The sequence below is a fragment of the Dipodomys merriami genome, unplaced genomic scaffold, assembly GCF_024711535.1.
Source record: "Dipodomys merriami isolate MVZ:Mamm:240054 unplaced genomic scaffold, mDipMer1.0.p SCAF_1, whole genome shotgun sequence".
Lineage (NCBI taxonomy): Eukaryota > Metazoa > Chordata > Mammalia > Rodentia > Heteromyidae > Dipodomys > Dipodomys merriami.
In genome coordinates, this window is record NW_027202270.1 from 70,564,651 (window position 1) to 70,587,160 (window position 22,510).

The 22,510-nt window shown below is 32.9% G+C and overlaps 1 protein-coding gene across 5 annotated transcripts in view; it reads left to right on the forward strand.

Annotated features, from left to right (window-relative positions):
- The window catches only part of Lrp1b (LDL receptor related protein 1B), a 1,866,674-nt gene that overhangs the window by 280,134 nt on the left and 1,564,030 nt on the right, over positions 1–22,510 (forward strand). The gene's annotated exons all lie outside the window — the stretch shown is intronic.

The following is a 22,510-nucleotide window of genomic DNA, read 5'->3' on the forward strand; positions in this document are numbered from 1 at the left end:
CATGTATTTATTTATGTTTTTTGTCAGTAATGTACTGTGAAATTTTACATGTACACACAATAGTAATTTATTTTCTCTCTGTATGTAGCTTTATTAAAACGTCAAAAGAGGAAATATAACTATTTTGATTTTTAACTGTACTGAACAGGTATCGTTCTTTTGCTCAGTTTCCTTTCTTTGAATTTCTCTCATCCTTCATTTTATTTATTGTATACTTGTAATTTACCTATTTCAGCTAATCCAAGTGTGATGATATTAAAATATGATTCTACATTCTTTCTTTAAAAATTTAATCTGTTGCTTTCTCTCATTCTCTTTCTCTCTGTATATATTTTGCTAGTGTCTTAAAATCTGCCTTGTGTTTGAGAAAAGAAAGAAAGGAAAAAAAAAAGAACTCTTTTACAGTTGTTTACCCAGAAATAACCTGTTCAAATTCCTTTGCATCTTTGCTGTCTTTTTAACCTGCTCAACGGCTGTGTTGAGTCTGATTGTCAGCTCCAGCCTGAAGGCGCATTCTAAATTGGTGTGAGGGAAAGAAGTCTCTATTTTATTTTATTTTATTTTTTGGAAGATGTAGGTTTGCAGAGGCTTTTAGGAAGGCATTTTTTTCCCTCTGACTTTACCACTATTCCAAAACTGAGTTGTTTGCTGAAAAGCTTATTTTTGAGAATGCAAACATTTGAGGGAATGTCAAAACAAATTTTGACATATGCCAAGGAGTATGGGACTTCTTTCTCTATTTTCTTAGTTAAAAAATGCTTCTAAATATATTATGTTATAAGCCTTGCCACACAACTCTAGTCTTATGTTTTACTTTGGAGATAACTGATCATATAACTACTGCAATTGTGTTGAACTGTACCCTTTTGGGAAAAGTTCTACATGTACTTATTTTTTCAGTTAAAAAAATACCATTTTTCTCTAGAAATTAGAAGCTTCTAAATTCAATATTCCACTCTTTCCACCATGTTAAACATTTGTCATCAACTGCTGTATCAAATAAGAGTCTCACTTTCAGGAGATTAACAAACTAGAATTTTGACAGAGTAACCTGTGAGGGTGGCTGGCCATCTGGAGATGTTTTATTTTTTTTCCCCACAAAGTAATTCTGTTACAAAAGAACCTTCCATTTTGTAGCTTAAAGGCTTCCAAATTCATTCTGAAAATGAGGAGAAAATATATATAAAGGCATATTTGTACCTTTACTCCCTGACCTACAATTGATTGGTGTCATTTCCAGCGGTCATATTCTAGTGGTCAGAAGGAGTCCTGTAGAAGCTGTTGTAATTTCTCTGCAATAATGGCACTGTGTCTATGAAACAATATTAAATACACACTAGATACTACATTATATAATAACAACAAAATACACCTTTACCATTAAATTATGAGAAAAGTCTAAATAAAATATAACTTTTCACATTTTGCATCATAGTATAGAGTACTTCACATAAATTTATTAAGTTTTGATGACATGGTAGATTGCAAGCTCTGTGTCATAGTCTACAACTATAATTTCAATGAAATTCTGAATAATTCTTAAAAGTTTTAAATTTATATAGTGTTTCATTAAAAACAAAGTATGGATTGTCTCTTCTTTCCTATTTTCATTGCAATTTATGGAATGTTTTAAAGAGAAAAGTCTTGCTATCTTGTTGAACACAGGGCTGCTGGGTCCTGACTCTATAATATTGTCTATGGCATAGGTGGAATTTGATAAAGTAATTATAATTGTAATTGAAACTTGAAGTCCTATTTTCAGGTGTAGACATTTGTAATTTGGGAGGGAGGACAGTTGTCATAGCTTACTAATTACCCTCCCATAATGACAAATGCATAGGTAAAGCAAATGTAAGAAACTGTGACTTATATGTCATACTAACAACTTTGTTTTTCATTTATCATATTCTCCTAACGTTCAGCACACTGTAATTAAGTCATGGTGTCTACACAACTATAAAAAACTAGTGGTAATATTCCACGTTAAGAAGTGTAGAAAATTAACAGAGCATATAGAAATAATAGAATTAGCCCCAGTCCCTGTGAACTGAACTTTTGTGGATGTAGGAAGTAACTACATAATCTGCCACACCTCCTTTCTCCTGATGGGAATAAACTAAATTAATATAAACTACAGTCCACTTCACTCTCAATTACTCAGTATTTCCTCAGTTTTATTTGGTCAAGACTTTTTTTTTTATTTTGAAGTTTAAACTTAAAACATCCTGAAGCCCAAAACAAAAATAAATTCTGTATTTCTGTATATGTTGCCAACTTATAGTACTCAAAAAAGCAGATAGAAGAATATGCATTTTACTAATAGAATAAAAAATGTGATCCTTGTTAATTGTGTTGCTTCTATGTCTTAATAATTTTTTCTTTTTCATCTGAGTTGTGGTTAAAATTTGTTCCGAAAATGAAAATTTGCCATTCAATGCCTGTATTAAGTCAATAATTTTCTGTTATATATTCTATATATGTTTATTAAATGTTAGGAAAAATTTCAATCACTTTGCTCACCTGACTGAAGCCTGATCTTCTGAACACTAAACATGTTCTTACAAATAATTTTGCATACCTTTGATTTTTCATATCCAAAATTATGCTCCATTCCAGCATAGTCTTTTCATGCCCCACAAGATTTCTTCATGAATTATATCCTACAATCTTCAGTATATAAAGAGGATAAAACCATATACACGTGCATTCAGCATTCACACACACACACACACACACACACACACACCACACACACACACACACACACACACACACACACACACATGCTATTTTTTTCTTCAGTCATGAGGTCTTACTGATCTCGAATTCTAATCTAAAACAAGAGGATTCTCTGCCCTTTTCCATGTTTTATATTCTTTTCTACCACGATAAACACTCTTATTTCCAATAATATCAATGCTATTTCTTTATTTTGTCTTTCCCATTATACACAGAAAAATAGGCTTAGATTTGCTTTTCTAGTATTACTATCCAAAAGAAATCTACAGAAGACACAAGCCTGCAATTATTGAGCTCATTTTAACTTTCATTTTAATCTTTTTGTTATTATTTTAATGAAAATGTCCTCTATGATATCAGAAAGTGTAGTAGTGTATTTAGTGTACTATTATTTTCAACAGCCCCACTTTTGCTTGGGCCATAATTTTCAAATGAACATAATAATTCTTCACTGTTATTTATTTGATGAATTTTTCTCAAATGTGTTTTAAATATGAAATGCATGTTTTCTAGTGGTTTTATCAGGAAAATTACAAATTCTGTTATTCCCTGAATTCTTCCATTTATAAATGTGACTTGTAGTGATTGGTAAAAGGATCTTTAACATAGAATAAGGCTTATTATTTTTTCTTTTACTTTTGGTCTCTCTCTCTCTCTCTCTCTCTCTCTCTCTCTCTCTCTCTCTCTCTCTCTCTCTCTCTCTCTCTCTTTCTCTCTTTCTCTCTCTCCACAGTTCCGTAATTTGATATTCTGTGTTCAAGCAATCCTCCCTAATGAGTAACTGAAACTATAAAATTAAAGTATTTTGAAATAACTTTATTCATACTACAATCATCACTAAGAGGAATACATTTCTATCTGTCAAAATTAGGAAAACATGTAAAGTCTGCAAGTGGAAAAATGGAAGAGATCAATTAAAAAACCATTCCTATTACAAACTGAGCTTTTGTTAAAAATAGAAAAGAGACACAACTCAGAAAATATATAATTTAAAGCTCTAGGTGTCTAACAGCCTTTGCTTATATGAAAGAGAGAAAATTGAAGCTTATGGAACAGGAGAAAAACACAAGATCCTAATTATATGCTAAGTAAACCTCAACCAAGGTCTAATTTAGAAAGAATGAATCTCAAGCTTTATGGTGATAGAAGGATTGTATTTGATAGCTTTTAAACCATTAGCAATTTTTAAAAGATAAGTATCAGGTGACCAGAATAATTTTATTCACGATTTAAATCTAGAATGATTTGCGATTATTTATTGGAGACTGGGGAATTGGTTTAAATTGTATCTATAATGTGTTTGTTGTATGAAGACTTTAGTAAGCTGTGTGTGAAACATCCCAACTTCCCTGGTCCCATGGGACTGGAACCCACGATCGGCGGAAGGAGTCACCAACACTCAGTCAATAGAGCTAGGCAACTCACCTCCACTATACCAAGACAGTGAACACCAGCAGTAAAGTCAAACAGCTCAGGGTATTTAAAGGCAAGATCCATGGGGGAGCAGGGAGCCACTTGCAGTGGTAATTTCACGATCAGCCCAGAAGCAAGTTACAGAAGCAGAGTTAGCAGTTACTGATTACAAAATGGCAATTATAATTCCAGTCATTCCAGTAACCAAGGCCATCAAAGAAGCAAGTTAGTAAATTCGTAATTACGGTCTCTAAACAAAGTAATGTCTTCGAAGCAAAAATTACATTCCAAATTTCTTATCACACCCAAAATCAAAACACCTTCCAGGTTTTCTGGCTTTTTCTGAATTTCACTGTTATTTACCAAATTCCAGTAACCTGATGGTTAGCTCTCAATATACTTATAGCCTTTATCTTGGAGTTGTTCTCTACAGGGAGATCCTGCCTTTCAAGTTTGGCACTATTCTTACCCATTTTGCAAATTTCAGTAAATGCCAGGCCTCAGTTTTTGTTTTTGTTTTTTTTTTTCCATTCATAGAGTCTGTGCTTATGTTTCTCAGGTTACCTGGGACTTGTTTGTCTCAGTTAAACTTGATGTTTCCTTGGTCTAATTAATACTCTGATCAATTTAACCAGATTGTAACGATGTACTTACGACATGAATAACTAGAAACTATATCCCAGTGAAAACACTAAGAACCAGCAAGAATTAACTTCTTGATCTGGAGAGGAAAACCATTTGTTAAAGGAAAAGACCACAAACATTTTTCATCCACAACTCAGTAACAATGTATGACAGCAATATTTTGTAAGATTGACACCGATAACTTTTGATTCTTATAGCCAAAATATAAGAGGTTGCATCTGTGTTTGCAAATTTCTGTTCCTCCAAGTCCAACTGGATTTATTTTCCTTTATACTCTTGGGGGAAAATGCAAATTGAATGAATGATGATCCTACATCTATCATCTATTTATATAAATGTGCATATATCTATATTTAACAGGTAAGTACCATTCTTATCTAATTGCTTTATGATATGAATAATTTTTAAGGTGAGAATAAAGCAGAATAAAAAACTGTAATTTTTCTCTTAACATGTAATTGTACAAAGGTGTTTCATTATAAAATATGAAATGTTCCATATTCAGAAATGCATGGATATAAAAATGTTGGTCAAATTTACCCTTTCCTCTGATTTTTATTATGGCCCTCTTCCCCACTATTTTGGTTTTTATTCATTTATTACAAATTTTAATAGGTTGATAATTCTATTTGCAAATGTAAATATAAAGTTCTTTCATCATAGTCACCCTCTGCTTTTATGATATGAATAATTTTTAAAAGAAAAAATGCTTATTTTAGTGTGATTAAATTTACTCAGACATTATCTGTTTTACAAATGAATGCTAGTGACCCTTTACCATTGAACTGCCTATGACATCAACAATGTAGTTTCCTGGTGAATTGAGATTGTCAGCTGATGGTTATTCTTATAATCTAGATGAGATCTTTAGAGTAAAAATGACATTTGTGGCATAGGACAAATGAAAATGACAGATTTTTTAAAGAAAAATTGGTAAGTCACAGAAACTGAATATGAGGAAGAGGAAGTATAATTTGAAGCTATTTTCTGAACTTCAAATGATTATTATTACAAAATCTTGAAATCTAAAGATAGTGATTACATTTTTATGTGTCCTTCTTTCAATTAGTTATTAAATCACTAGTATACCGAAGTTGCTGTTCTAAGCATACGTCCATCTTCTAACCAAGTAAAGCAAACAACAACAAAAAGTATACTGTTTTAGCTAGATATCTATTCCTTTTAAAAATTAAAATCCACCTAAAATTTCAAAACATTTGTACTTCTTCATTCTCTCTGAAATGTGGAAGTTTTGTATTATGTAGAAACCCCTGTATGACTAATCTATTTTGGGACTTTGAGAATTGGAAAATTGTCTAAGAACATTTTGTTTGGATTTCTGCCACATGCTTCTGTGTGTCTGTGTGTGTGTGTGTTGTTTTTAACATTGCTATAAAATTAGAATAATTTAAAACTCTCAAATACAGTGAAAATAACAAATATAGTGAGTTGACAACTAGCCTATGCTGGCATAGTAAGAAATTATTTGGCTGTAAACTTGAATACAGAACCAATTCTGTTTGCAAAGGTGCTCTACTAAACCATCATTTTCTTGTAAGACCCGTGGCATATGTCACATAGGCAGTTTTCTTTATTTGAACCTCCATGACATTGAAACAATTTTAAATGTATTAGTGTGAATGTCAGTCATGCGGCTTGAACTTTAGGCCTGAATGCTGTCCTTCAACTCTTAAGCTCAAGGGTAGCACTCTACCACTTGAGCCACTGTACCACCTCCCGTTTTTTTGAGTGGTTTATTGGAGATAAAGAGATTCAGGGACTTTTCTGCCAGGGCTGGCTTTGAACCAAGATCCTCAGATCTCAGCTTCCTGCATAGCTAAGATTACAGGCGAGAGCCACTTGCACTAGGCAATAATATAATTTTAATGATATATTTTTTCTTTGAAATTCAAGAATATATTGATGGCATTATTTTGAACTTTAGTATTTATTATAGAGTATAGAAAGTATAAAACTAGCCAGGCATGTTGGTTCTTGCCTGCAATTCTAGCTACTCAGGAAGTGGAGATTGGGAGGATCTGGTTCAAGGCAGTTAGGGCAAAATGTTAGTGAGAAGCCATTTCTGCCAACAAGGCAAGTATGTCATACCACTAATGCCAGATGTGCATGAGTCATAGGCAGGAGAATCATGGCCCAACACACAAACACAGGAAAACACACAACAGCCTATTTGAAACAAATAAACTAACAAACCAAAACAAAATAAAAATACAAAAGAGTTTGAAAGGCACAGCTGAAATGGAAGGGTACTTGCTTAGCAAGGGATGGAAAAGACCTAAATTTAAAGCGTAGTAACTATTTTTTAAAAAAAAGGAAAGAAAAACAACATAGAGATAAAAAATTGATCTAATATAATTGTCATTAGTTTCACATTTGGTTATTTAAATTATTGAACAATTAAAATAAAAAATTTCCTTGTTATTGAACTAGCCACATTTCAGCTGTGCCATAGCTACAGATCTCTCCGAGCTCCTAAAGCTTATTATGGGGGTAAAGAACAACTCCATCATTTCAGGATAGCACTTACATAGAATATTGGATTTGATTAACATGAATAGTGGTGAACAGACTGATTTTCATTTCTGGAAATTTAATTAATTAGCCTTAATTTCTTATTGTCTTGTCTACTTCAAGAGGAGTAAAAAAAAATCCAACTGATGCTTCCTGTTAATTAAAATTTAATTTTATGTGTAATTCTCAGTTATCACATTAAAATTAGGTCAGTAGGTTTCTGACCTCTTGTAGGTAAAACTTTGCTTCCATCAATGGTTTTGAACATGGTCCTCGATTTTACTCAGTATAAGATTGTTACCTTAGCTTTCATTTTTCTCTTTGTATACACCTGAAGTGATTGCTAGTTTCATCAACTTATAGACCTTTAGTTCTTGGATTCAATATAATACTCATGAATATCTTTAAGCAATGTGGGGAAAAGTAGTCATTTTAAATAATTAGTTTTCTTGACTTAATAAGTCCCATTTTAGGGAAGCAAAATTACATTTCCAAAAGTCTCTCATTCTGGACAGTTCTTCATTACTAGTAGGGTTACTGAAATCATGTGAAAATGCCCAGATCATAACCTTATAAATAAATCATTCAGTTGCTATTGGTAGTATTACCAAATTTGGAACAGCTGCAATGAAGGTGAAACAAAGGATCCTATGAATACTAATTCTGCAGAGATATGATGTGCAAATTTTCATGCTTAGAACAGACAAAACATAGAACAGTTTCAAAATTGAAATTCAAATAATAAGTCACAAGTGCAGATGGTTGAAATTGTAAAAGTAGTTTTGGCCAGTGGGCTGCAGCTGTTTGTAGTATGTACTGGAGTTAGCAGCCCTAGAAAGTTGGCTATATAATGGTGTACAGAGATTTCCAAAACATCACTTATTTCATATTTACCAAAACTTCTGAATTTAGTCATGATAGAGGGAGAAAAGGCAGGAAATCTGAGCCTTAGCACTTAAATTAATATGTTTGTACAGAATTCCATAAGGTTTTTGCAGTCAGTAGAGATGTTAGCAGGTGATAGTTTACATGATTGAGAGACACCACACTAAATCACTGACTACTAAGAGGTGATAAAAGAGAACATCTGTAAACTAATCTTTTGGCTATTCCTTAAATCAGCTGCTGATTCACTGGCAAATCTTATGATTTTTCAAGTAGTCCTTGTTTCCTTACACTTCTCATGCTGACTTAAACCTCAGTTTGTAAAACTTATCTTATTTGCCCTTCATATCACCTAATTCAATTTAAATGTATTGGTGAAAATTGAATTAGCTTCCTGAATTGAAATAGATGGAATACATATACTGTGATGTGCACTCCTATGAAATATGATGAATATCATAACCAGAAAAGGGATTTATTTTTCTACCAGTGATATTGTTGTATCAGTCATATGACAAGATAACTGAGAAGCAGTACATCATGAATCTTATTGTAAACATAATGCTGATAAAAATGTAAATGCTGACATTTAAAACTTCTATAGTAAATGAGTGGGCTATCTTATATCCCTTCTAGTCTTCTCTGACTTATAAGATCTCAAGAAAAGAGGGTGCTGCAGTAAATTTAAGCCTCACATAAGTTTTTAGCTTATGCATTTGAAAATATTCAAGAAGCTCAGCCAGGTGGTATATGTCTTTGATATCATTGGTGAAAGAGAGCGACAGAGAGACAGGCAGAGACAGAGAGACAGACAGAGACAGAGAGAGTCAGCAGTCCTTTCTACAAAAGAGAGTCCCCAAAGACAGTCATTTCTACAAAACAAAACCATGGCTGTCCTGGGACACAGATATACCTCCTCCCCATGCCCTTCTTTCACCACGCACCCCCACCCACACACACTACTACAATTAATCAATTGAGTACAATAGTTGTCCTTTTGTCCTCTCATAAATGAGAGAAAATAATATTACAAAAATGAATTCTTGCCAGGAGCCGGTGGCACACACCTGTAATCCTAGCTACTTAGGAAGCTGAGATATGAGGCTCTCAGTTCAAAACCAGTCTGGACAGGAATGTCCCTCAGACTCATATTTTCAATTAGCCACCAGACAACTGGAAGTGGTGCTGCCGCTCAAGTGGTAGAGTGCTAGCCTTGAGCTCAAGGACAGTGCTCAGGCCCAGAGTTAAGACTTAGGACTGACAAAAAAGGGGAAAAAAAGAATTCTGCTTAAAGGTATATTTTTAAACTAGAAATGAATCTGATAATTTTAGATGGACATTATCATTTGAGGATAGAAACCTCAACTTCAAAGAGAGAATAATTTTACAATATAGTATTTTTTAAAAGTCTATCAACATTGTTGAAGCTGAGTCTAAAAGTGCACCTTTGTTAGAAGAGGTCATTGAACTTTGTTCTAACTTTGAAACATTCCTAGTTTTGTCCTTTAGGACACGGGTAGTTCTTAAGGATTAACATAAAAGACAGTATATATTTGAGACTACTTCTTCTGTTTAGTTAAGGGGATTAAGGGAAGTTGGGACTTCAGAAATCCCTACTACCTTCATAGTATCCATGTCAACCCTTCTGCAGGTATCCTATGGCAAAAGGTCTTTCAGAATTTCCTGTGACTCTGTGCATGCACTTCCTTTGTTCCCCTCCCTTCCCTGTATTTCTTTTCATTTCACTCTCTATTTCTTCTTTTCTCCTCTTCACTGACCTTCAACTTTATTTTTCTTCAATTCTTCTCCTTCTCGTTCTTTTCTTGCACTCTCTCCAGTTCTTTCTCATCTGTTAGATTCACTTTACCACTGAGTATTCTGTCTCTGTAAAGAAAAGACATTTCACAGTTGCAGAGATGGAAAGTTGGACCCACACTGGCTCAGGTTCTATTGGGGATTCTGTAGAGAAGTGTGTCATTGTACAGTAGAGAGCATCATGGCATGAGTGAGTACAGGAAATTTCATGGTGAGACAGAAAGCTAAACTGATCCAGGACACTCCCTTAATAATACTGTAGGAAGCAACAAGGGCTTCATAAGAATTACATGATTCCATTCTAAGAACAGTGTTCCTCATGTCCTAAACATCTAAAGAGCTGCCTCTTCATGCATAATACTGGGCAAAAACCACAGCCAAGTCATAACATGGCCTGCTAAGTATTAAAATATGAAGAAGTCTCCTTTCTCACAGAATTAAAATTTGAGAATTGTTTTGGAAATTTTGAGTTCCTTATGGGAAAAAGAATCTCAAAGCAAACAGTTGATCCATAAAGTCATGAGGAGATGGAGAAGGTAAAAGCTGTTAGAGAGGTCATTCTGATCTAAATACAGAATATGCACTTCTGAAATGCCCTGTGGAGGAATCTTTGGCAATCAAAAACTTAAAAAAGTTAATGATATAACACTAGAATAGACTCTTTTGCCAGCTGAGTATCACTGAGGTAGGTGGAGGAAGGTGAACAGGGTGGATGAATGAGGATGAATGTGGTAAAAGTGCTTTATTGGCCTATATAAGAAAAGAAAAATGAAACCTACTGATTTTGTTTTATTATTTATTTATTTATTGTGAAAATACTATACAGAGGGGTTATAATTACACGGGCAAGGTAATGAGTACATTTCTTATCAAGCATTGTTGCCTCCTCCTTTGTTTCCCTTTCCCATTCTTTCCCATTTCCCCCACACACACCCACTGCCATGGGCCAAAGTTGTAAAGTTCGTTTTTCCACATAAGTCTTGTACATCTCATTGTTGCAAAGGGTCCACCTGTATCCCTAGTTAAACGATTTGTTTTTTCCCTTCCCCTCCACAAATTATACCAACATCAAGTACAATGGTATAACAGGGGTTATACCATGGGGAGGGACATACAAAACAACAAAGAAATAATCTTATACATATGTTAGAAACAATAGCAAGAAAGAAAAACCATCTGAGTCCTTATCTTGGGGTACATTTCAACTAAAATCAACTTATCTGACCTTTTCTGCTTGTCTCATTTATTGCAAATAAGGGAAACCATGGGACCTATGTTTCTTTGGGCTTGGCTTACTTCACTTAATATAATTTTTTCCAAGTCTTTCCATTTCCTAACAAATGGGGCAATGTCATTCTTTCTGATGGAGACATAGAATTCCATTGTGTATATATATATATACCACATTTTCTTGATCCATTCATCTACTGAGGGACATCTGGGTTGGTTCCATATCTTAGCTATAGTAAATAATGCTCCAATAAACATAGTTGTGCTGGTATCATGGTCTTGTTTGTGATCATTCAGGTAAATGCCCAAATGTGGGATTGCTGGGTCATGGGGGAGCTGTATGTGGAGTCTTTTGAGGAACCTCCATACTGCTTTCCAAAGCGGTTGAACAAGTTTACACTCCCACCAACAACGCAGTAGGGTTCCCTTCTGTCCACATCCCCTCCAGCATCTGTTGTTCTTAGAGTTCTTGATTATAGCCATTCTAACTGGGGTGAGGTGGTATCTCAATGTTGTTTTGTATTTCTTTTATGTATAGAGAGGTTGAACATTTCTTCGTGTGTCTATTGGCCATCCTCTTTCCTCTTCAGAGAAGTTTCTCTTTAAGTCTTTAGTCCACTTATTTGTTTTAGAAGTGGAGAAATGGACAAAGGAAATGATCTCAGGTTTGAATGGGTATGTCACAAAGGAAGTATTTCATGCAATTAATGTTTGCTTATATATATATATATATATATATATATATGTATATAAATATAAATTTGTCTGACGTACTCTGGGCCTGGGTGCTGTCCCTCAACTCTTCAGCTCAAGGCAAGAGCTCTGACTCTTGAGCAACACTTCCAAATTTATGGTGATTAATTGGAGATGTGTCATATTCAATAAGACATGGACTCATTACCTTTCTTATGTAACTGTAACCCCTCTCTATAGTATCTTTACTATAAAAATATATATTATACTTATATAATATATATATATACTTATATATATAATATATATTAAGGAAAAAATGTTTCATGGGACTTTCCTACTCAGGCTGGCTTTGAATCACGATCCTCACAGATCTCAGCCTCCTGAGTAGCTAGGATTACAGGCGTGAGAAACTGGAGCGCAGCTAATAAAATATTTTTTAAAAATGAAAGTCAAAAGAATAGACAAGGAAGAAAAAATTCTCAAGTAGGAAGCAGATGGCCTGTTTTGCTAAGATCTTTTCAATCTGGTGGAAAGGTAGCCTTATATACTTCAAATGGGCATATATACATATATATATTAGCAACATAATTTGTATTTTAAAAATAATCAATCAACTAGGCACCAGTGGCTCATGCCTGTAATCCTAGCTACTCAGGAGGCTCCCTGTAGTGAAAAGAACATGAATCAGACAGGCTCTGGTTTCACTGAATGCTCAGTGTACAGCAGTCACTTGATCTTTTGGACACCCAGTTTGGATATCAACAGCTCTGTCATAAGACTCAAGCTCACCATCTGTGAAATTGAGGAAATTTGTTTCAGACAATGTTTACAATAAAAAGAGAATATACTTGGATTTTCCATCATGATATAAGACAGAGTTTATCCATACAAACATAAGTATTAGGCTACTGGAAACAATAATTAACAAATGCATATTATAGGTAAAATTTAAAGCATATATTATAAATGAAATTTTGAGAGTCATTTGATCTCATCTCACTTTGCTGCTCCTTGCTACATCTTACCTTCGCCAATCTAGATAAAGACCTTTCTGCTGGTCCCTAGGGGCTCACACTTGTAATCCAAGCTACTCAGGAGACTGAGATCTGAAGATCTCAGTTTGAAGCCAGCCCAAACAGGAAAGTCTATGAGACACTTATCTCCAATAGAACTACTCTAAAATTGCTAGAAGTGGTTCTGTTTTCAAGTGGTAGAGCTCTAATTTGAGCATAAAGAGGCTCATAGAGACTGCCCAGGCCCTGAGTTCAAGCATCAGGACTAGAAAAAACAGTTTCAATCAAGCTGTGATGTAGCTCAGCTGTAAGCTTCTTGGCCTGGCAAGAACATGGGCCTAGGTTTGATCACCTTACCAATATTAAAATCTGGAAAGGGTGTGTAGGTAGAGATGGGTAAGAATATTGTAATGGGTGATATTGATCAAAAATATTCATAAACTGCTTTGTTAAATGGTTACTCCTTTGTAAACTACTTAAATATTTAAAAAATAATGTTAATAGAGGTGGCATTAATCAATATATCAAGATACATTGTATTCATAAAGTGCTTTGTTAAATGGCAACTTGTTTGTATAACTACTTTAATAACAAGTAGTAGTAGTAATAATAATAGCAATAATAATAATAATGCCAAAGGTTTTGATGTTCATGCCTATAATCCCAGCTACGCAAGAGGCTGCGGTCTAGTGGATCACGGTTTGAGGCTAATCCAGGCAAAAATGTCTGAGAGATTCTGTTGGCAAATTAATTAGCAAAAAACAGGCTAGTGGCATGTGTCTCAGGTGGTAGAGCATCAGCTGGCTAAGCAAAATGAACAAGTGAAAGTCCTGAATTCAATCTATAATACTGGCACAAGAAAAATCAACTGAACAATAAAAAAAGCACACACAAATACTCATTTGACAACCTACTTACCATCCTTATTTTTGTCACAATACGTAGAAGCAATGATGCCTCATACTTGGATTGTAATTATTCCTCTTTAGAAGATAAACTCTTTGAGGGCACAGACTGTAATTTCTCCACTATTTTGCTCAGTGCCACCAGCTGCAAGGCATATTACAGGGATAAATAAATGTATTGCTCAGAAACTGTTAGAAATGATTGGGTTTGGTGATACAGTATTACAAATATGAATATTTAAATGAAATATATAAATATTTAAACATTAGCTAAAAGTAGCTTGCAATTCAATGGGCATTAGTACAAGTGAAACAAATACAGGGAAATACAAATAAATATATTTACCACCATAAGCAAAGAGCAAGGCTTGTCAACACAGAGAACAGGAGACAGCCCAGTTATAAGAGTGTTTATTTAGTTGACACTAGACTGTTAATGATGATAATTTAGGGTGATTTTTCAGGACTACAGGCTCCTGTTTTTTTGAACTCCATTCTTCAATTATTGGAGTATAAGTGGATATAAACTCTAAACAAATGATTTAATCATGTATTTTAATTTTGTTATATCTTCAAATTTAACACAAATGCACATACCTATATACACATACATATACGTATATCTGTATATATGTATATGTGTGTATATGCATATATATATCTTAGAGCAAAAATTTTTTACTTGACTTTTGTATTTGAAATTTCATTTTTAATTATGGTAACAACTCTTTCAATTTAATTCTGCCACAGAATGAGAAAATGTGATAAAATGAATAATGCTTAAATGATACACATTTAATATTAGCCAACTGAAGAATAAACGGAGTTTCTCATAAGTTTTCATAGAGAAATTAGAGGGACAGATGTTGGTGCAGGTTTAAGCAGTGAAGAGATCTGATATGACGGAAGCTAGTTCATAATTTCATCACTAATAAGACTGTGTTTCACCAATCCACTCTTGTTTTGCATGTTGCAGTATCATTATAAAAGTTTTATTTTACATTTGTTTTGATTTTATGTGAAAGATTTTTGTATGATTGAATAGCTATCAGCAGCTACTGCATAGGTAGTGCTAAGTTTTGATAGCTAAGTAACAATATGATTCTAAAATTTAGGTCATAAATATCTGTAATTTTTTTCTACTGAAAATTTTTTCTACACTTATAACTTTTGAGACACGGTCTTAGGAAACTCAGACTTGCCACTATTTGCTCTCAATATTTAACAATATTTTACAAATTTTGAATACCCAAACTTTGCTGTTGTCAGTGAGGAACATCATGAAGACTTGGCTGGTTGGCCTGGTATGAGGTTTGTCTTGGACAGTTGGGGGAATTATTTGCCCATCAACCTAAATATATCACATATTTGGGGACTTAGACTACATATTTACTTTTGGTATCCAGAACGTGGGAGGTCCTCATAGGTTTTTCTAAACAGACCTCTTGGACTATAGTTCTAGGATACAAGAGAGAATTCAAATTTCAATAAGCTTAGGAAAATTGGGACAAGAAGGGGTTGTAACAGTGAGGGAACATATGAAAGCAGATCAAAACCATAACTTGGATAAGACCTGTACTTTTAATGACATGGAGGAGAAAAGAGAGAGTCAAATGTGGTGTTTCTGGATCAGAATTTTTCCACTTCAAAGAAATAGAAAATAAAAAAATCTTAAATATCTGTGAACATTAATATTATTGTTGTTGTTGTTGTTATTATATTGAAAAATAACATCCATTGGCACAGAGGAAAGCAAGGGAGCTATACAGTATAGCTGTAAGCAAGGGCCTTTGGTTGGAAAGAATATCATGCACCATGAGAAAGGAGCCAAAATCTGAATAGGACACCTGTACCATTCATGCAGAGCAGAGCTCAGTCTTTAGTGACTCTAGGGAGTTTTTTTTTTCTCTATAGCATATAAAGATTCTATAGAATGTTATAATACTGGGAAAATGGAATGCAATGATATGTACCAAAATGCTCTAGAAAAACATAAATATTTGTTCTTGTTTTCAGTGTTCAATCTCTTTAAAATGAATATATTTATTTGCAAATATTTTTCTTATCATTTTATTATTTTTATTCATGTTTCTATATTTATCATCTAATTACTTGTTAACATTTAATATTCATGAACATCAAGAATATTCTATATCATCATCTGCTTTTATTATACAGACTATACAATGTGAATTATGCAGCCTGATGAAACCATTAACTTCATTAACTAGAAAATCAGCTGAGTATAGATAATTTGCAAATGATAGGAAGAATAGTAAAGGTAAATTATTTTCATTTGCCATCTTCATAGAGCTAATTCAGAGTTTCCTAAAAACTTAAATATTTAAATAATTTAATTATTGAAAATCTTTTAACCAAACTGAAAAATGTCATCAATATGATAAGATTATATAGAAACTTTTTATATATTGAACATAAAATGTAAAAAAAAATAAACAAATAATGTAACTTTACTGGAAAAATAGCAAACTTCTGGGATAGAACAATTGATTTGCAATTACACAAACATATGCTTATTTGCAAATGACCTCCATGTTTTGCTTTGTTTTTAATATTTGATGATTGTTTTGCCACCCCAATAGATAATAACAACTTCTCACTGAGCATCGTGGCAACTGTTACTGCATATGATATCAGTAATGGATCAAAAAGACAAAAGTTGTAGAGACAGAATGCTACTTTCTAGGTGTGTGGCATATAAATTGAAGCTCAATTAAAAAAAACAAAACTACAAATGAGAACTCAGCCTTTGAAAAATATTTTCTTATGTTCAAATGATAAGGCTGCTTGTATAATGTACATTGCAACCAAATGGTATATAGAAAAATAATACTTGATTAGAAACTGTCAAATTCTTTTCTTCATTTTATGATGTAGAATTTAGATACAGACTGAAAATGCAATTTATGAGTGTATATCAACCTCTGTTATCACAATTTACAAACTAAATTTCCAAACTACTTGAAGACAGTAGCTTGCATTTACATTACGAAGTTACTCATGTTTGTCATGCTGAAGAGGGATCAGTAATTACATCTATAGCCCATGACCCTTGTATTGATTTTCTTTTGGAGCTAGAATAATGCTTTCCATAATCTCCCAGAGGACTTTCAGGAAGTGGAGATGTGACAAAAAATGATGCTGAGGTTACTCTGCCTCATCTTTCTCTTTTAGTAGTACAATACTTTTCAAAGAATTCATGTGCTCAAGAAAAGGGAAGAAAAACAAAATTCAATAGGCATTAGGAATGTTAAAAGACAAAATATCTACAGATAATTAAAAGACAATTAAGAACAATTTTGTTTTTATTGTTATTATGATCAGGGTGGTAGAAGGATTTAAAAATAACAACAACTAAGACATTTAAAGTATATCAAAATGAATTTAAAGAAACATAGTGGATGAGGGCCACTTTGAACAGCTGGCAAGCCCCCACTAGAAATTTCTAAAGATTGTTTTTTCACCAATAATCTTTCTTCTCAGTCTTTCTGGCCAAATTCTTGTTTTATTCTCCTCATTATACTCTTGTCTACCTAATAATAATAATAATAATAATAATAATAATAATAATAATAATAACAATAATATTCTTTATTTCTTAAATTCACGTCAGTGTGACAGGAATTCTAATCACTTAAAATTCAAATTCATTATCCAGAAATCTACATACTAAAGTATAACAAGTTTGTTGACCAAATTATGTAGCACACAGAATATAGTAACACATATATTTAATAGGTATTACTTAGTAAGCATTGGGTAATAACCTATAATAATAATTATATATAGTATATAGTCATAATAATATATAATATATACGATATAATAGTGTAATAATATTTATTATGTATTATATATTATTCTTATTATTCCTAATTATTTAACAGTGGGGTAAATAAATATCCAAACTAGAAAGAACAGCTGTAATTCTTGACATTAAGGGTTTGAGGTCAAGACTGAGAGGAAATACAAAATATATACTTAAGTTCATTGCATTCCCTACTTCTGTATCTGCAAATTACTCAAAATCTGTCTCTTTCATATAACTGAGCTAGATTGATGTGAATTCATCTATTCAGTAATTATTTATTGAATTACCTATATTTGAGGGGGTGATAAAAATTGAAGATACAAAGGAAGACTATTTGAAACCCTATAGTAGTTACAGTTTAAAATTAAGCAATAGAGAAATAGATACATCTGTTACATAAATGGAACTCTATAAGATGGCATTCCATAAAAATAGTAATGGGTATACAAAAAGGCAACCTTACTTGAAATGTAGGCCTATAGTAGAAATTGAGAGTAAATGTCAATTAGGAAAATCTTGCCAGAGGCAACATTTTTAATTTGAGTAAAGAAAGAAATTGGCCTTCAAAATATCACCAGATGCACTCTAGATTATTGTAAGTATAAGAATTTGTGAAAGAATAAAGTTCCAACAATTAGAATAAGGTTTTAATGAGGTTGTTTACTTGGATCATTTCTAACTACATCTTACACTTAAATGTCAAAATAATGTCCTGTTTCAAAAAAAAATATTAGCCAGCATTTGTTTTATTTATTGCCGTAGGCAAGAAATTGCTTAAGGGATGAAAAGATTAAAAAAATAAGTAACATTTATTATTCAAGATTCTTTAACATGGAGAACATGTATAAATAATGTTGTTTTACATGTAACATTATACTAAATGTGATGTTTTATTTTCTTTAGATACAAAGGAAAGGAATAACATAAGTGCAATGGCAGACACTATAGGAAAAGGACTTTTTATGATATGGGGTGGATGGGCCAGACCCAGAAAAGTAGGCAAGGAGCTGTGTTATCTAGGCCTATGCATGTCTAAATACATGAATGTCATATCATTGAAATAAGATTCCATTTCAAAATTGGTTTATACATCAGATTTTTTCTTCTTTGTTCAATTTTATTATTTTTAAGTACTTAAATAAAGGTGATACAATTCCACAAGTCAGGTTATAATTATAATGATTCTTGACAATGTTACCCCTTCCTTGGTTTTCTCCATTCCCCACTCCTCTCCTTAAGATATATAGTTTTTTATTACATATTTTAGTTTTTAAGAAGAAAGGTGATATGGTATCTTCATTTTGCAAAATGCAGCAAGTAGTAAAAGAAGGGGATAGATAGTTAAGAATCTACTATAAATATCTAACTGTGCAATAGTGGAAGTTTGAAACAATTACAATGAAATTGGAAAACATAACTAGTTGGAGTGTGAAAAAGAAATGAGAAAGGTTAATTTTCTTACTTCCTCTGGTAAGTGACAAGGCAATAGCTCCTGAAGGAAAATCCAGGGTGGAAAAATAAATCCAGTTAACTTGTCATGAAACAGGCCATGTGGATGAGATTTAACACATAGCTTTTAGACAATTTTACAAATAATCTAAAAGTGCAGAAAATAATTTTCTTACTTATAGTTCAGGAAATTATAGGTTAAGCTATACAACTAAAAGAGATTAAAATCCATGCTGTTGTCTTTCTATAAAAACAGAATTTAAACACCTTTAATAAAATTAATACAATCTAAATATAAATGAACAAAATGCTAGATTTAATAAGAAATTACTGAAATCATTAAAAATCATAACAAATTACAAATCAGCATGGACATCAATATTCAATGTAGAGTGCTACTGTGCCAGAAACTAAACTCATCAGATTAAGAGGTTTTCTCTATTCTAATATGTACCACATTGCACTTTTTATGTTATTTTGGATGCTCTGAGTTTTTATATAGAAAGTGCTAGGAAATAAATTTCAATTCTCTGAAAAATATCACAATTATAGCCAAAGTCCAGATAACCTGATTCTCTGAGAAAAGCAGTAGGAATTTATGAGAAGTAGCAACTTGGAAGGGTTCTGTTTATTGCTTTTGAACACTTTGGTGGTTACTGGTTAAAATAAGGTAAAAAGTGACTCCTTAAAACACAAACATGAAAGAAAAAACATTCCTCCTAATGTTTACAATCATTTAGACAAATGATTGTAGGGAAATGTTGGATCCGATTGTTTCCTTGAGATCCCTTCCAGCGATACTTGAAAACTCTGACTTGGAATTACTCGAATAAAGTTATTTCATTTCTGAACAGTCAAGTGTTTGTTTTATATGGAAGATTTTTGCATAGATTATTCTTTACTTTGCCAAAACCTAAGAAGCTTGGTATAAATTTGTAAACACACCAAATGTAATTCATGAAGGTTGCATAAAATGAAAAACATTTATCACTTGAAGACATTCTTCATGCATGGTGTTTGTTTTTGTATAGCTTAAACAAATTCTCTTTTAGATAGAAAATGAAAGCACTTAATATAATTGTCTTTTCATTTACAGAGCATCTTGATTTAAGACATCTGGGGGTTCATGCTATTATTATTGGTGTCTTGTTTTGCTTAAAATAACTATTATATTGTATAAAGTATAGTTATCATTAGAAATTTTAAGACAAATTAACCCAATAAGTTTCTTCATTTTATAAATTGTTATAAATTCTTCTTTTTAGTCATTACTTCAGTGAATACTTTTTAAATTATATATTTGCCAAGAGACAATATAAGTAAATACATTTTTAAATCTCCAACTTAGGGTGTGGAGAGCAAAGGAAATTGCCTTCTTCTTTTATCCAGAAAAAAATTACCTTTACCCTTTAGCGTCTGGCCAGTGTACACCTTCAAATCTTTAACAATCTCTTCTATTCCTCAGTGCGAGTATGGTGGAAATGACTTTAAAAGATTAGTTTTGCAGGGTTTTATTCACATTAAAATGTCTTATATGAAGTCAGTCTTCTAAAACACATAATCCTGAAATTGATTGCTTCTGTGAATGAAAATGCAAAAAAAAAAAAAAACCCCTTCAATAAAAGCTGATGAATAACAGTGGATAGTGGGGGTGTAGAAAGCAAGAATAAGAACAACAGCAACAAAGATAAACCTCACGTGTACATATAATGTACTGGGTGATTTTTTGTTTCTTTTGTATGTTCTTTCCCCATGGGTTATAACCCCTGTTTTCTGTATATTTTATTCCAGTGCCCTGCATCTTATATATATATATATATATATATATATATATATATATATATATATATATATATGTTTTTTTTTTAATTTGGGAAGGGGAAGGGAAAAAATGCTGAAATAAGGATATAGGTTGACCCATTGTAATAATGAGATGTACAAGGCACTATGTTGAAAACAAACTTTACAACTTTGGGGAGTAGGGGAGGTGAAGGGAGAAGTTGGGAAGGTGGGGAGGGAAGGGATGGTAGGGGAAAATTAAGGAGGGGATAACAATGCTCCATAGGAAATGTACTCATTACCTTACTCATGTAATTGTAACCCCTTTGTACAGTATCTTTACTATATATATATATATATATATATATATATTATAAAAAAAGAAAGAATAAGGGAAGGGTCATTCTAATTAATTTGTGAAATGTCAAGGTTATAACTTAAGTACAAATGTCAGTCATGTAAACTAGGTTCTGGACAAATTGAGGGTAATAACAGCCAGAGTGCAGACAGGCTAAGTGAGAGGGTGAAAGAAGGAGAATATGGTAAATATATTACACCTCTGTATAAAAATGGAACGATGAAACAATGGAACTTTCGGGGATGAGTTTGGGGTGCAGGGTAAAGAAATAGGATTGATTTTTGTACCTTGGTTTTGAATATGTTTATCTGATTTGGGGAGTAGAAGGGGAAGCACAGAAACGGGTGTGACAAAGGGAGAAGCAATTCAACAGTGAAACCCACTAGACTATATGTTGGAAATGAACTATACCACTTGGGGAGGGGAAGGAAGTTGGGAGGGGAAAAACAGGGAAAGAATGAGTGACACTCTTCAAAAAGAAATGTATTCATTACCTGACTCACATAACTGTAGCCCCTCTGTAGATCATCTTTATAATAAAATCTTTAAAAAAATTAAAATTAAAAAGAGATGGGATTGAGAAGATGAGTCTGATCAACATACATTGTCTGCAAATATGGGCATGCCCAGTGAAACTGGCTTGTGTAACACTTGATGCTGAAAAAGAAATATGGAAAAAAATACTACTGAAAATCGCTCAGACTACACATTGGTGAACTGTGCAGATTCTGTGGATGGCAGTGTATTGACCTTTGCTTATCTCAGTAACCCCAGAGCTGACCTTCCTCTCATGTTCTATGCCATGCACAACAGTATTTTTCAATCCCATTTGTTTTTTTCCCAAAACTTCACATCTTGTGCCAGTCAAGGGTTTGGAAAAGAATTACTTTCCATCGAAGGTAGTTCCTTTAAAAAAAAAAAAATGCTAAAAACAAACCTGTCCAAATGTCAAAGTTTTAACTAATTGTTCATTTTGAGTCAAATTTGGAACATTCGAGTGGTGGTTTCATTTTGTGCAGCTATTCTTTTTCATTATTTTTATTTATTTATTTTTATTAATGTATTTTATTATTTTATTTTATTTTTTGGGTGGTCTTGGGGCTTGAACTCTGGGCCTGAGCCAGTTCCTCAACTCTTCAGCTCAAGGCTCGCACTATAAGGAGTGAGACACAGCGCCACTTCCAGTTTTCTGTTGGTTAATTGGAGATAAGAGTCTCAC